Here is a 16,555-nt window from a genome sequence, read left to right as displayed (position 1 = left end):
CTGAATTTTGGTTTCTCCCGTTGGTTGGGGAAACATGAAAACAATTGTAAAAAAAAAAAAGTTAAATATTCCAATTTCTCTCGTGCATTGAGGTGGCCCTTATGGGAGGGATAAAGGGAACTGAGAAAAGAAGAAAGAGGAGGAAGAAGAACTTGAGGTCATGACTAAGGGAGACAGCGGATGTACTTGGGAGGTTGTGAAATTTCCCATCTGGGTTGAAAGGAGAGTTTAGGGAAGAATGAGAGAACTATCTTTACTCTGGTGATACCCAGAGGGCGCCCTCATCCCAGGTCTTCCTCTGGCTCTTGGCTCCTCCTTTTGGTTTCAGGGGTGGGAGAGGCAAGGGGGAGGAGGTGGAGTGCTGGAGGAGGTTGCCCATTCTACTTTAGTGGGTCTCGTAGGAGGGGTTCCTTGTTTGAGGCAGAGCGGTCAGGAGAAAGGATAGCTTTGGAAGCAGGCAGCGGCAGCAGCAACTAGCAAGCACTCTTTCCGTGAGGTGTGCACAGTAGTGGGTTCTCAGGAGCTGCGCCGTTGGAAAGAGGTTCGGACTCATCCTGCGCCTATGGAGCCAACGTGTTTGCCCCAGGTAATGGTCTTCCTTCCTCTCGCTGCCTGGGGGGGATGGGAGGAAGGAGTGGGTTTTTGCTTTCTTGGGAAAAAGTGAAAGTCGGAGTTTGTAGCTTTCTGGGCGCTCGTAGGGTAGCGTAATCCCAATAGCCCGGCCTTTTGTCTGATGCTCAGTACAACCTGAGACTCACTTTCAGGCTGCTTTTCTGAGTGCACTTTTTCTGCTTAAAACCTATTTTACAGATGAAATGGAGAAGCACTTTGAAAGTGTTTAGCTGATGGAACTTGTTTAGGAGATAGGTGTGTTTTCTCTAATCGTTCTTTCTTCCCCTCTCCCTCGCATCAGTCAGACACGTAGCTAGGCTCAGGAACCTGAAATTTGATAAAGAAAGCGCCCCCTCCACCTAACTGTGGAAATGTGTGTTTCCAAGTTACTTATAGAGACATAGATTTTCCCATAGAAAAGCTTGTCCAACAACCCAGTTTCTCCCTCGATGACTTAAAAATCTGCCTCTCCGAATAGTTTAATTTCTTGTGCCATTGGCTGTCACTTTGCCCGAGACTGTTTAAACTGGCAACCAACTCAGAAGCAAAAAAGTGAAGAAAAGCAAGAAAAAAGAAGTTTATATTTTATTACCTGGAACTTGGTGTTGGTTTTGAGCTAATCCCTTCCCCCTCATACTTTTGAAGATATGTTGAAGTAGAGAGAGGTCCTCCACCAATGCCTCCTCTGATGCTTCGTGTGGGTTTCAGGTAACACTGGGTACTAAGGTTGTTCTAGTGAATCACACGGACTTCCAGGTCCTACCAAGCAGGAAAAGCTTGGAGTCAAACTTTATGTAAACCTGACCAGTCAAATTCAGAGAGTCTCATCACCAGATGGGCTGGCTGCAGGATCATCATTTTGTTTTCAGCTGGCCTTGAAGACATTAAAAGTCATAGGAGACTTGAGATCTGTGTCAGTGGAGAGAGCACTTACGCCAAAGTAATCCCAGCTTGTTGGAAGTGTTCAGGTGGAAATTATTTGATTCTACTTTGTCTTACTGTTTACACTCCAGGTGTACTCTCTCTGCTAGCACAGCTGCTCTCTTTCTGGTACATTCTCCCTTACACAGTTTGCCTTCATGGTATTCTTGTTCGCTTCTTTACTTACCTCCAAACAGTTGCTCATGTGAAACGCTGATACACCCAATTAGCGTTTGGCATCATATGTCAAAAACGGGAAATGCCAGGTAGTAACCTTAAATCTATATACACCCTGCTAGGGTTTGGATAAAGCTCAATACAGCTGCTATTTTTTCTTTTAAAAAGTGAGTGATCTTAAGCTTGTTAGGAAATATGCTTCAGTGATTGGGGAAAAAAAAACGTTTGATTAAAAAAAAGCCCATGGTATGTTAAAATAAATCAGCAAAACTTTTTTTTTGGTAAGGCAATTGAGGGTTAAGTGACTTGCCTAGGGTCACACAGCTAGTAAGTGTCAAGTGTCTGAGGTCCGATTTGAACTCAGGTCCTCCTGACTCCAAGGCCAGAGCTCTATCCACTGCACCACCTAGCTGCTCCCAAAACACTTTTTCTTAAGAGCAAATCTTGTGTGGATGCAATTTCTGACCAGCAACTTAATGTCCCTATCTCTTCTCCCCTCCCTTGTCTTTTTTTGAGCTGTACATAAAATCAGGTTTGTTTAAAGAAATAGAGGAGATGAATGGTTTTTAAAGACTAGTGTTAATTGCCCAAGCAGTTTCAGACTGGCTCCCTAAATAAGGATTTATGCCACTTGTTTCATTTCAGTCAAATGGCAAAATCAAGCTTATGTGGCTGTTTCAGTTATTCTTAATAGATTTTAAAGAAATATTCCACATGAGACATCCTTGGAAGTTTTAGTTCCTCTTAAATATTAAAGTAGTGTGGTTTTTTTCTCATTTCAAGGTTAAAAGTAGTTTTATGTTAAATGGTAAATGAACATTTTTCAGACTCTATTCACATATTTTTTATTAGAAAGCTGATTTTTTTTCCTTTTTGGTAAATTTTAAAATTTATTTTAAACTTAAATACAAAACAAGAAAAGAAAAAAAAAAGCATTGCCATATACACAGCAGAAATTGAAAGTATTCAATATAAAACAACAAATTTCCCTTTCAAGAAAATCTGTATAATAAACACTACACATTATTTTCAAAGCTGTTTAGCTTTTCTTTGCTTCTTTGTAGGTTTTCTTTTGTTCTCTGCTGTGCACTTTTTACTTTGTTTTTCCCTTTCCCTCCTGTCCCAAAGAAGGTTACAAATAATTGAGATATTTATAGCTATATACACACATATACATACATATACACATACATAGATATCTATAAACATACCCACATGTACACTCATACACATATATGGAAGACTGTACTATGCTTATTTCCACTTGTCATCTATCTCTCTGAAGGGTGGATAGCATCTTCCTTCATAAGTCCAAGTCTCCATGTTTTCTTAAATCATCCAGCTCATCATTTCCTACGCCACAGCAATATTACAGCCCAATCATTTTCTATCTGAGAGATTGTCTGTGAAAGTTTTTTCCCTTAATTTTCTGCATTCTTTCTATTCTTGACTGCATAGGTTTTATTTATACAGAAAATTTTAAAATAATAAAAAAATTATCCATTTTACACTTCAACAATGCTCTTATCTTATAATATAGTTTAAAGTCTGATGCTCCTGAATCCGCTTCCTTTACATCTTTTTTTCTCCTGTTTCTTTGAAGTTCCTGACCTTTTGTTCTTCCAATTGATCTTTGTTATTATTTTTTCCAATTCAATAAGATAATTTTTTAGTAATTTAATTGGGATGACATTACAAAAATAGATTAGTTAGGTAAAACTGTCATTTTAAAAAATATATTGGCTTTACCTACCCATGAACAATAAATATTATGTCAGTTATTTAGATCCAATCTTATTTGTACAAAAACTGTTTTCTGTTTATGTTCATATTCTTCTTGTGTCTGTTTTGGCATGTATACTCTCAGGTATTTTATACTGTGTAGTTCTTTTAAGTGATCTAAAGCAATATTGGATAATATGGCTGACCCATACTGTAGTTTCCCTATTTCCTATTTTTCTCTTTTGATTAAATCTATTTTAGCTTTGACTTTGTCTGAGATCATGATTACTATTCCTGCTTTTTTTACATAATAAATTCTACTCCTGACCTTTATTTTATATTTGTGTGCATCTTTCATTTTTATAGCATTTCCTGAAATATTGTTAAATTCAAATTTTCGATCTGCTATCAGTTTCTATTTTATGGGTTTATTCATTCTGTTCACCTTCTAAGCTATAATTACTTCTTGTATGTTTTCCTTCTTCCTATTTTTCCTCACTATCCTTCTCACCCTATTCCTATCCCTCCTCTGCTTTACTTCTGCCAGATTCTTTAATCTACCCAACCTTTCAGAGATCCTCCGCCTATTCTCTCCCCATCCCATTCCCTTGCTGTCTTATTTCTTTCTGAATTTAGAAGACTTGTATAACCTTCTAGATCTATATGTTGTTTCCTCTTTAACCCATTCCTGATGAGAGTAAAGTTTTAGCACTATCTGCTCTCCCCCCACTAGCTTCTTCTGTATTCGTTTTTCCTTTTATGCCTCATTTGTATGAGCTAATTGTTTCTTTTTATCTCTCCCTACACAGTTTAATTTTTTTTAGAATCACTCCATCATACTCAGTTCAGCTCAAGCCTTTCTTTCAAACTTCCCAAATAAAAATGACAGTCATAAAAGAACTGACAATATTTTCATATATAAGAAGCAAACAATTTGACCTCATTGAGTTCCTTATGTTTACCTTAATGTTGTCCTTAATGTTTACCCCATATTTCTCCTGGATGTTATATGTCAAATTTTCCTTTAAGTTCTGCTATTTTTGTCACAAATACCTGAAAGTCTTTCAGTTCATTAAATGTCCATTTTTTTCCATTCAGGATTATACTTAACTTAAATTTTTGATTCTCTATTACAAGTTGAGTGATTTTCTTTTCATAATTTTATTGATTTTCTTAGATTGCTCTTTTTTCCCTAATTTTTCTTTGAACTCTCTTATTTGATTTTTAAATCCTCTTAAAGTTCTTCCAAGAACTTTTTTTGTGCTTGGTACCATTTGACATTTCTCACTGAAAAAAGAGTGACTCTTTTAGCTCCATTATCTTGCTCTGAATATGAACCCAGATCTCTTTCCCCATAGTAACTGTCTATGATTGGGTTCTTTCTCTTTTGCTTGCTCATTTTTATTTTATTTTATTTTTTGTTTTCTTTTGTTTTTAGAAGGTATTGGTATGATCAAGTTCTAGTCCCGAGTCATGGGGAATAATGCCCCAAGCTTCAGGTCCTTCTTACTGTTATTTTCTGAAGTCTGTTCCAGGATTCAACCTTGAGCTTTCCTCCCCACTCCTAAGCCACTGCTAGACACCCCTCCCACCCCCACCACACACTCTTGCAAATGATCTTACTCCCTGTGGTCTCTCCTGTGACTCCAAACTACAGTTGTCCTCTCTTCCCAGGAACTGAAAACAGGGGCGCTGCTCTCTTGCAAATGCCCACAGCCAGCAGGGTCCCCACCTCTCTGCTACTACGTTCACTAGGTGTGTGTTAGCTCCTTCTCCGCACATTTACAGCCCTGGATGGTCTGGTCAGCCCATCTGTGCTTGGGGTCCCTCCATAGTGGAAGGTGCTTCAACCTTCACCTACTCAGACTTCAGACCCCCACACTGTTGGTGAGATGAAAGTTTGAAAGGCTGAGGCTGCCTTTCAACCCAAGCTGCCCCCAGGACTTGTTTGTTGATTCCACAGAGTTGGACTGGAGGTGTTTGCACTTCACTCAGACTGAACCTCTGCCCCAGAAGGTCAGGGCTTTCCTGGGATCTTCTTGACTTTCTTAGAGCAACCACTTAACCCTAACTTTTATTTCCACTGCTGTATATTCCTTCTGAGGCAATGTTCTGTCTTTTTCCATGGAGGAAATTTGGAGAGCTGAAAGTTTTCTGACCTATTCCACCATCTTCCCAGAATCTTCTCTAGAAAGGTGATTTTAAAAAAAAAAAATATTTATTTATTTTTAGTTTTCAGCATTCACTTCTATAAGATTTTGAATTTTAAATTTTCTCCCCTTTCCTCTCCCCCCTCCGCAAGATGGCATGCAATCTGATATAGACTCTACTCATGCATTCATATTAAATGTATTTTCACATTAGTCATAATGTAAAGAAGAATTAAAACTAATGGGATAAACCACAAGAAAGAAGAAACAAAACAAAACAACAAAAGAAGAGAGAGCAAATAGTATGCTTTCATCTGCATTCAGACTCCAAAGTTATTTTTCTGGATATGGATAGCATTTTCCATTGTGAATCTTTTGGAGTTGTCTTAGATCCTTGCATTCCTGAGAAGAGCTAAGTCTCTCAAACTCAGTCATTGCACAATGTGGTTGTTACTATGTACAGTGTTCTCTTGGTTCTGCTCATTTCACTCACCATCAGTTCATAGAAGTCTTAGGTGATTTTTGAGAGAGTTTTTTATGGTTCTTGCAAATTTTGAAAGTTGTCTGCCCTTATTTCTTCTTCTCTTTGACTTTTCCTTTATAAAAGATTTTCATTTCATCTGCAATAAGTTTGATCAAGATGTCTTGAGTTTATCAGTTATAGGAATTTCACAAATTAGCAATTCAAGACTTGTTAGCAAGAAAAGGTACTAGCATTAAGGGGGATCAAGAGAAGCTTCTTGCAGAAGGTGGGATTTTAACTGAGACTTGAAGGAAGCTAATGAAAGGAAGTGGAAGTGAGATGAGAGAGAATTTCAGGCATAGTGAATTGTCAGTAAGAAAGCACAAAGTAAGAAGATGGACATTTTGTTTGAGGAAGAACAAAGAAGGTAGGTGGGTAGAGAACCTAGAGGGGAGTAAAGTAGAAGACTGGAAAGCTAGGAAGTGGGCAGATAATAAACAGTTTTAAAAGCCAAATAGAGAATTTTATATTTAAACCTAGAGGTAATAGGGAGAGCCACCAGCATAAGTTCACAAAGTGTGCAACACTGCCCCCTTGGGGGAACTAGAATAATTGGGGGAGGTGTTAGTAGCCTTGGGTGCAACTGGGGGAGGCTTTGAATAAAAATAAGGGGGCAGTGGAAGCATAAGGAAAGAAGAGAAGAAAATTTTGAATTCCTACATGTTTTATTTGTTGCGTAAGAGTTAAAGTCATAGTGATTACATTATTTTCCAAATAAACACACAAATTGCAAGTTATAACAGATCAGTGATCAAGTTCGCCGACAAGTCTTAACAAGCAAACGTTGGCAGGCAAGCTTGTCACACATGGTCAGAAAGTCCAGCATGCATCCGCAGGAATATGCACATGATACTATATGGTTACATGACATAACATTGAGTCATCAAAATTTCAAGGCAGGAAAAAACCCACAAATTTATAACAAATTATTAAATTGAAAATGCATCATTTAAAAAATATTTTATATATATTTTTTGAAATGACACAAATTTAATAAAATGTTAAAGGGTTAAAGAAAGTAGATTTCCAGGGGGACACTGAGTAATTTTTTTTGAAAAGGGGGTAATAGGCCAAATAAGTTTGGAAACCTCTGCACTAGAGTTTACTGAATAGGAGGGTGACACGGTCAGACCCATACTTTAGAAAGATCACTTTGACAGCTGAATGGATGTACTAGAGTAGGGAGAGATTTGAGGTATGGAGACCAACCAGTAGGCCATTACAATAGTCCAGGTGTAGGGTGATAAGGGTCTATATCAGGATACTCACAGTGTCAGAGGAGAGAAGAAGGTATATGTATATGAGAGATGTCACAAAAGTAGAAGCAACTGGACTTGGCAACTGATTGGGTAAGGGATGCATGTGAGAGAAGGGAATCAAGAATGACAAACTGGTTGTAAGCCTGGGTGACTGAATGATGGGACCTCCACCATTATAGGAAAATTAGAAGGGAAGGCTGGGGGACATAATGAATTCAGTTTTGAACGTGTTGAGTATAAGATGTCTATAGGACAACCATGTTGAGATATCAAATAGGCAGCTGAAGATGTGAGGCTGGAGGTCTGGAGATAGATCAGAGCAGAACAAATAGATCTGGGAGTCATCTGCATAGAGACAATAATTGAAACCATGGGAGCTGATGAGATCACCTTGTGAAAGAGCATGTGGAATAACTAGTGCAGAGGCAAAAAAGCAAGAGATCAAATATTTCCACTGAGTTACAGCAAAAAGGCTACTTTCTCTAGGCCATAGCTAGGGAAAGGGGAATATCATGTGAGGTATATGAAAAGGTAGTTTGGAGTCAGGCAATGGCCTTGACAGAAGTAGTGACATTCTGAAGAGGGCTTAGTTTTGGGGGAAAGATAATGGCTTCTGTTTTGGATGTGAATTTTGAGATATCCCTGGAATAGCCAATCTGAAATGTCTAATAGGCAAGTGGTGATGTGGGACTGGAATTTAGAAGAGAGACTGGGGATGGGTATATAGATCTGGGAGTCATCTGCACAAGCTGATAAACCCATGGGAGCTGATGAGTAACTTAGAGGGCATAAATAAATTGTGACTTGGAGCACATTTTTCCATTGAATGTGAGATAAGTGATGGGTAGGTTTGTGAGGTTAGCTTACAAATGTCCATTTATCTTATAATTTGGCTGAAATAATATAGATTCATAATTAAGATTGTAGTAAAAATAGTGAATAATACTATAGAATATGAGGATTCTTAGAATTAAAAAAAATTTCTGTGTTATTTGAAATTTGAAAGAGAGATAGCCTGACCTAGGGAATAGAAAGCAGGACTTTGTGATAGGAAGACCTGGGTTCAGTTCCTGCCTCAGACATATTATCTGTATGACCCTGGACAAATTATTTAACCTCTCAATGTCCTCAGACAACTCTCTAGGATATCTGTATTTCACCACAAAATCATCGAAGATTTTATGCCAAATTGTTTTGCAAAAAAGTGGGATATGACCATTATGTGAAGTTTTTTATTTTTTTTTTATTTGTGCCAGTATTACTTAAAAATCATTTATTACTGAACTGTCCTTGGTGCGAGATTAGGATGCACAGAATACTCGTGAATATATGTTAAAATTGGGAAGACACAAGTCTTACCATAGTGACTTACTTCCCCTGCCCATTCCCCTCCTTGTGTCTAGGGCTCTTTACTGGGGTGAGTGACAGTACCATTAGTACTGCAGCTCTCTAAACAAACCATGTAAATCGGCTTTTGGAAATATACTGACAATGCTCCTGTGTCAAGAGTTTTAGGCTCAGGGCTCCCGATGCATTAGAGATATATGCATACCCATATACCACTGGTGAATACATTGCTGCTCTGTTTACTTTTTAAGCAGTATGTCCAACAGAATTATACAATTATGTGACAAAAGGTTATAAATCAATTTTTGGACTAGGGAAAAACAAACAAAAAAACCAGGGTGCAACGATTATGCAGTGGTGAAAATTATACGGTATGAATTGCAGGACAATTCCACATCTGCATTGGTAGAGGGAGGGAATTTCCTAAACCAGTGAAATTGTGGGTTTGGACTTTTAAAAAGAAAAAAAAAGTATAGTACTTTAGCTGCTTTATTAATAATAATCTTTTGTGGATTAGCCTGGAAATCCAGCCACTGTTTACATCACCTAGGTGATATAGTGGATAGAGTACAGGACCCAGAATCAGGAAGAACAGAGTTTGAATTTTGCCTCATACACTAGCTGTGGTACTTGGGCAAGTCACTTAATCTCACTGTGCCTCACTTTCCTTATCTGTTAAATAGAGATAATAATAGCATCTGCCTCACAGGATCGTTGTCAGGATCAAGCGAGTTAAAGCACTTTTCAAAGTTTAAATCGCTAGAAAAATGTCAACTCTGATACGATGGGAAAATGAGTTCTGATTTTCAGCATATCTCCCACTATTGCCCCTACAGTGAGACGGGACTCCAAAAACTATGAGAACTCTTGGCATATAAAGGATGTCTATACTGTTGACTATTCATTTCTTGGGCATTACACATCTTACCCATGACTAAATGATTTCTTATGTAGCTAAAGAACTATTTATAGACAGATTTTTTTTTTTGTAATGATGTTTGCTATAACGGGATTTGGCCTGTACTGAGAGGAATTAATAGGATGCAGTAATTCTTATCGATGTTAAATCCTAAAGAAATATCTGTTTCATGGTGGGGAGTTTGCTGTTTTTCTAGTTGGCTTCAGAAAAATGAGTGAATAGAATTCTACTGATGATAAATTATCATCAACTTTTAAAGGAAGGAAGGAAGGAAGAAATATTGGTGATATAGCTTAGTAATAATGACCAAGGCTGAAATCTGGCCCAAAATTTGGCTGCAGCAAACTATCTGCTAGGGGTGGATTCTGCTATTTGTCAGTGAACAATAAACACACAGTCATTTCTTTTAATATGTAATAGTTATTTTCAGTATGAAATTCTAAGACCTTTTGGACCTTTCATCTTATCTTATCTTATCTTTGGAAATAACTAACCTTCCTTGGAATTTAATGGATGCATGTTAAATCCCTACTATGAACATTGTTAGGTACTAGAAATGCCAGTATGAAAAAAAGATATATTTTCCACACTCAAGGAGCTTAAAATCTAATAAGGGAGATGTAAAATTCAGTAAGATTTAATTCAATAAAAGATTTAAGTGCCTAGTATATATTGAGCACTGTGCTATCAGATACATAAGAAAGTATGATGTAAGAAGAAATGTGAGAAGGGTGACAGAGAGATGCAGGTAAGTACTCGAGGGAGATCTGAGGAAGGAGGTAGAGGATGGCTAGAAATGCCCCCCCTCTCCTACCCTTTGCTTTTCCATCCTCTGTAATTTTTGTCCATCTTCTCCCATAAATCTACCCTAGAGGATTGACCCAATATATTGGAATCTTCTGTGGCAGATCTGTTAGACCAGAGTGACTAGGGGTATGAACAAGGGAACCTGTCATCCTGGCACTGTTCACTCTTCCTCTGGTAATTCTTCCATGCCACAGACCCCTGCATCTATAGTGTAACTGCTTCACCCCCGGACCTTCATTTGCTCCACTGACAGTCACTAAACATTTGTTAAGCACCAACTGCATGCCAGGCGCTGTGCTAAGCACCAGGGATACAAAGAAAGGGAAAGGACAGTCTCTGCTCTCTAGGATCTCACAGTCCAACAGGGGAGATGATACACAAGCAACTACATACAAACAAATTATATATAGGATAAAAGTGGAAATAATGACAGAGGGAAGACATTGGAATTAAGCAGTCTCCATTAAGGTCCTCTCCCACTATATTGTAAGGACATTCTAGGATCCTGTGGTTGAGGGTCATGACCACTGCCATATTTATCTGCTTCTGTACCACTTACTTCCCACAAGGAATTGAATGCTTTTTAGGGGGTAGAGGGGCAATCTACCTCCCTTTCAGACTGCACCTTCTTGGAGAGTTCTGAACTCTTCACCCCAACTGCTGTGTAGACAGATGTAGGATCCAGAGGCCTTTCTGTACCAGGGGTGAGCTCGTACTTCATTGGCCCCACCCAATCCCTTCTTAGCATCAATAAAATCAAGAAATATTTCAAGCCCTGGAGATATAAGGAAAAAGCAGAAACAGCCTCAGGACTCAGTTTCATTCCTGCTTCCTCTATGCAATGGTACTGTAAGGTCCTTATCAAAACAGGGAAACAAGGTCAAGCAGATTTCTTCCCCAGGTCTTCTTTTTTTAAAAAAAAATTAGTTAATTTTAGTTTTCAACATTCACTTCCACAAGATTTTGAGTTCCAAATTTTCTCCCCATCTCATCCCTGCCCCCACCCCAAAATGGCATGTATTCTGAATTCCTCTAATCTGCCCTCCCTTCTATCTCTCCCCCCTTTTCTTATCCCCTTTCCCTTCAATTTTCCTGTAGGGCAGGATAGATTTCTATACCCCATTTCCTGTATGTCTTATTTCCCAGTTGCATATGAAAACAAAAACAAATTTTAACTTTTGTTTTTAAAATTTTGGGTTCCAAATTTTCTCCCTTCTTCCCTCCCCACCCACCCTCATTGAGAAGGCAAGCAACTCCATACAGGTTATACATGTGTAGTCATGGAAAACACTTTCATAGTAGTCATGTTGTGAAAAACTAAGTATATTTCCCTTCATGCTATCCCGCCCTCCATCTATTCTATTTTCTCTTTTGACCTTGTCCCTCCTTAAAAGTGTTTGCTTCTGATTACCCCCTCCTCCAACCAACCTTCCCCCCTATCATCCTCCTGCTCTCTTGTCCCCTTCCCCCCCATTTTCTGTAGGGTAGGATAGATTTCCATACCCAATTGAGTGTGTGTGTTATTCTCTCCTTAAGCCAAATCCAATGAGAATAAGATTCACTCATTCCCTCTCTCTTTCCCCCCATTTCCCCTCCACTGTAAAAGCTTTTTCTTGTCTGTTTTACGTGAGATAATTTACCACATTCTACCTCTCTCTTTCTCCTTCTCCCAGTATAATCCTCTCTCACCCCTTAATTTTATTCTCCAGATATCACCCCTTCATCTTCAACTCACCCTGTGCCATCTGTCTATCTATCTGTCTGTCTATCTATCTATCTACATATAATTTTTTCCCTCCAACTACTCTAATACTGACAAAGGACTCATGAGTTACAAATATCATCTTTCCATGCAAGAATGTAAACAGTTCAACCTTAATAAGTCTCTTATGATTTCTCTTTCCTGTTTACCTCTTCATGTTTCTCTTGAGTCTTGTATCTGAAAGTCAAATTTTCTGTTCAGCTCTGGTCTTTTCATCAAGAATGTTTGAAAGTCCTTTATTTCACTAAATTTCCATTTTTTTTCCACTGAAGGATTATACTCAGTTTTGCTGGATAGGTGATTCTGGCCTGTAATCCTATCTCCTTTGCCCTCTGGAATATTATATTCCATGTCCTGCAGTCCCTTAATGTAGAAGCTGCTAAATCTTGTGCTATCCTGATTGTGTTTCCACAATAATTGAATTGTTTCTTTTTGGCTGCTTGCAATATTTTCTTCTTGACCTGGGAACTCTGGAATTTGGCTACAATATTCCTAGGAGTTTTCCTTTGGGGATCTCTTTCAGGAGGTGATCGGTGGATTCTTTCAATTTCCATTTTGCCCTCTGGTTCTAAAATATCAGGGCAGTTTTCCCTGATAATTTCTTGAAAGATGATGTCTATGCTCTTTTTTTGATAATGGCTTTCAGAGAGTTCAATTATTTTTAAATTATCTCTCCTGGATCCATTTTCCAGGTCAGTTGTTTTTCCAGTAAGATATTTCACATTGTTTTCTATTTTTTCATTCTTTTGAATTTGTTTAACAATGTCTTGATTTCTCATAAAGTCGCTAGCTTTCAATTGCTCCATTCTAATTTTTAAGGAAGTATTTTCTTCAGTAAGCTTTTGGATTTCCTTTTCCATTTGGCCAGTTTTGCTTTTTAAGGCATTCTTCTCCTCATTGGCTTTTTGGACCTCTTTTGCCATTTGGTTTAAGCTATTTTTAAAGGTGTTATTTTCTTCAAATTTTTTTGGGTCTCCTTTAGCAAGCTGTTGACTTGTTTTTCATGCTTTTCTTGCATCACTCTCATTTTTCTTCCCAGTTTTTCCTCTACTTCTCTTACTTGCTTCTCAAAATCCTTTTTGAGCTCTTCCATGGCCTGGGACCAATTCATATTTTTTTGGAGGCTTTGGATGTAGGAGCTTTGGCTTCATTGTCTTCTTCTGGTTGTATGTTTTGTTCTTGTTTGTTACCAAAGAAAGATTCTATGGTCTGATTCTTTTTATGCTGCTTGCTCATGTTCTCAGCCAATTGCTTGAGTTATAGACTGCTTGTTAAGGTAGGAGTCTGTTTCCAGTGTGGAGAGTGTACTGTCCCAAGCTTCAGGAGTTTTTTGCAGCTGTTTTCAGAGATACTTCTAGGCACCTGTAAATTTTCACTTCTTCCAAGGTGGTACCACCAAGGGCAAGGTGTTTACTCCTTTCCTGGTCTGTGCTGTGGTCTATGAGTGACCACAAGCACTCTTTTCTGCCTTGGAACTGTGAGGAGGATTCCCTCTCCACAGCCACCACAAGCTCCACCACTCCAGCGTTCTTCCTCACCCCAGGACTGCCACCCAGAACTGTGACCCAGATCCAAGTGTGGGCAAAGCAGGAGAATCCTGCACCAGCAGAGAGATCCCTGCAATCCCCCTCTTATCAGCCACTCGATTTCCCCTCACTCTGTGGGCTGGAAGTTCTAGAGGTAGCCACTGCCCCAGGGCTATGCTCAGGGCTGGGACCCTATGCTTCTCTCTCAATACTGCAGAAACAGACTTTTCCTACTGACCTAAGTTGTCTTTGGCATTCATGAGTTGAGAAGTCTGGAAACTGCCACAGCTGCCTATGATTAGTCCTCTGAGGCCTACTCCAGGTTCACTGTGGCCTGCAAGCCCACGCCAAACTGTTCTCCTCTCCCACTCCAGTGTGAAATACCTTTCTGATCAACCATCCAGGTTGTCTTGGGCTGGAAATCTGCCTCACTCTGTCTTTTTGTGGGTTCTGCTGTTTTAGAATTTGTTTAGAGCCACTTTTTACAGGTATTTGGAGGGGTTTGGAGGAAAGCTCAAGCAAGTCACTGCTTTTACTCTGCCATCTTGGCTCCACCCCCACCCCCCAGGTCTTATTCCTGTGGAAATGATTATTTCTGGATTTATTGTGGACACAGGCAGTTTCATAGAATCACTTATTCAATGCAGTTTTGTTACCTTCTCTCTCCCATCCCCCACAATTGCTAGTTAAATCTAGGTTTTGACTAGATCTTTTGCTGCATGACCATGTAACTTATTTTCATGATCATATATTTTCTGGATCTTTTACACTACTTCTTATTTACAAGTTATTATTAATGTGTCATAGCCTACATATGCCTGCAATATCTTTCTCTAATGCTCTTTGTGATCCCACGCTTTTGATTCCTTGGAGAGAGTGGTGATCTAACAACCCACATGCCATCACCCAGAGAATGTTGCTATTGGGGCAGCTAGGTGGCTCAGTGGAGAGAACTTCAGCCTTGGAGTCAGGAGGACCTGAGTTCAAATTCGACCTCAGACACTTGACACTTACTAGCTGTGTGACCATGGATAAGTCACTTAACCCCGATTGCCTCACCAAAAAGCAAAAAAAAAAAAAAAAAAAAAAGAAGAAGAAGAAGAATGTTACTGTTAAAAATATAGGTTTTTGTGATAGGAAAACTAGCTTAGGATGGTTGAAAGTCCTGTGCAATTGATTGAGTATACTCTAGCCTACTTTATTCCTCCTATTCAATTCTGGACCTAGCTTATTGTTCATCTGCTGTAATTTTCCAGGTTGTGTGTATTGGTGGAATACCATGAGCCAATGTGTTGCCCATCCAGTTTCAAGTCATAGTGTGGACATTAGATAGTCTTCATCCATTTGGGTTTCCCTTTATGAATGATGAGACAAATCTCTTGAGTAGTCTTAAATCTAGTTGAGGACACCTTGCAGTATTCTAGGAGTTGATGTAATCAGTACAATATCATCTAGAACCAGAGGCATCTGAAGGGCATCACTATCTAGAGGGAATTCCTCTTTCATTTGGACTCTATGTTGGTGTTCCTCCTTCATGGGAGTCAACACCTCGGGTGAATGTTTTTTCCTGTTTATGCCTCCTTGATAACAAAAGGTCACTGAACAATGTTCTATTCTTGTTTGCTTCAGTCAGAGAATCTTGTATGACCTTAGTATGTACGTGAAAGATACTTTGCTAGAGGAAAACCTCTAAGGCTGCATTTTTTCTTAAAAAGTCAAATGCTTTTTTATAATCAAGAAAAAATAAATATAGTAGGCCCTCATGAGAACTCTATGTGGGAGTTTTCAGCTTATTCTACTACATAACATTTAATATCAATTTTTCTGTGTCCCCTTCCCCCAGTACACATGATAGTTATGATAAGGTGGAAGTACAATGGAAAGAGCATTGTCTCTGAAGTCAGAGGATCTAAGTTCAAATTCTGCTTCTCATGTTTGTTACTTATATGATCTTGGGCAATATTTGTAGTTGATTTAATTATTTATAATATTCAGAATAACTTATTTACAGTTATCCTTCAAATAATATTGTTACTGTATGTATAGACATGAAAAAGTCAGCAGATAAATTGGCATTATGATGCATCTCTTGACTGCTTTTTTTTATGGCAATAATACTATCTATGTGGGCATGAAGTATCTAAACTCTTTTTGAGCTCTCAATCTTATGACCTCGATCTTAGCAACTACTGGCACACACCCCAGATTCATCACTTTGCTAAATGAGATGTGCCTATCAATATTCCCTTTAAATCTGCTGTTTGGATTATAAGACTTTCAATACACATGCACATTGTAAATAATAAAAATATAATAACAATTCCTTAATGTTTTAAGGCTTACAAAGCACTTTCCTCACATCTGTTAAATAGATAGTATAAATATTATTTCTATTTTCACATAATATCCTGAAAAGGTAGCTTAACTCAGGGTAACAGCTCTTTTGGGTCAGAGACAGAACTTAAGAGTCAGGTCTTTGGACTTCAAGTTCAGTTGCTTCTCATTAGCACACTGCCAAAACTCCTCCATCCTCAACCCTTTTCCATCCCTGTTATGAAGCTTTAGTTGAGAAACAGAGGGCTTCCATAGCACAGAGAAATTGGGGAAAACTGACCTAATCCACTTCCTTCATGTTTATAGATGAGGCAATGAGGCCCAGGGAGTTTGAATAACTTGTTTGAGGTGACAGAGCAAGTTAATGATAGAGCCAGGATTCTGAACTCAAGTTCCAATTTATGGACGTTTCCTGTTATACCACACAATGTAAAGCTAGCTATTTTCTGGTTGGTTTGTTTTTTTCAGCTATAAATTTGGTACTTAAAAGCACCTC

At 38.6% G+C, this 16,555-nt stretch overlaps 1 protein-coding gene across 2 annotated transcripts in view; it reads left to right on the top strand.

The window, feature by feature from the left end:
- Nucleotides 1-362: 362 nt before the first annotated feature.
- LOC114025972 (beta-1,3-galactosyl-O-glycosyl-glycoprotein beta-1,6-N-acetylglucosaminyltransferase-like) overlaps nucleotides 363-16,555 on the top strand; it is a 31,394-nt gene continuing 15,201 nt past the window's right edge. For both annotated transcript variants that reach the window (XM_027839521.1, XM_027839522.1), the window contains exon 1: nucleotides 363-586. The gene's annotated coding sequence lies outside the window, so the exon portion shown is untranslated. The remainder of the gene's footprint in view (nucleotides 587-16,555) is intronic.

Source organism: Vombatus ursinus, unplaced genomic scaffold (assembly GCF_900497805.2).
Source record: "Vombatus ursinus unplaced genomic scaffold, bare-nosed wombat genome assembly UNPS02014832.1, whole genome shotgun sequence".
NCBI lineage: Eukaryota > Metazoa > Chordata > Mammalia > Diprotodontia > Vombatidae > Vombatus > Vombatus ursinus.
This window is presented reverse-complemented; position numbering and strand designations above follow the sequence as displayed.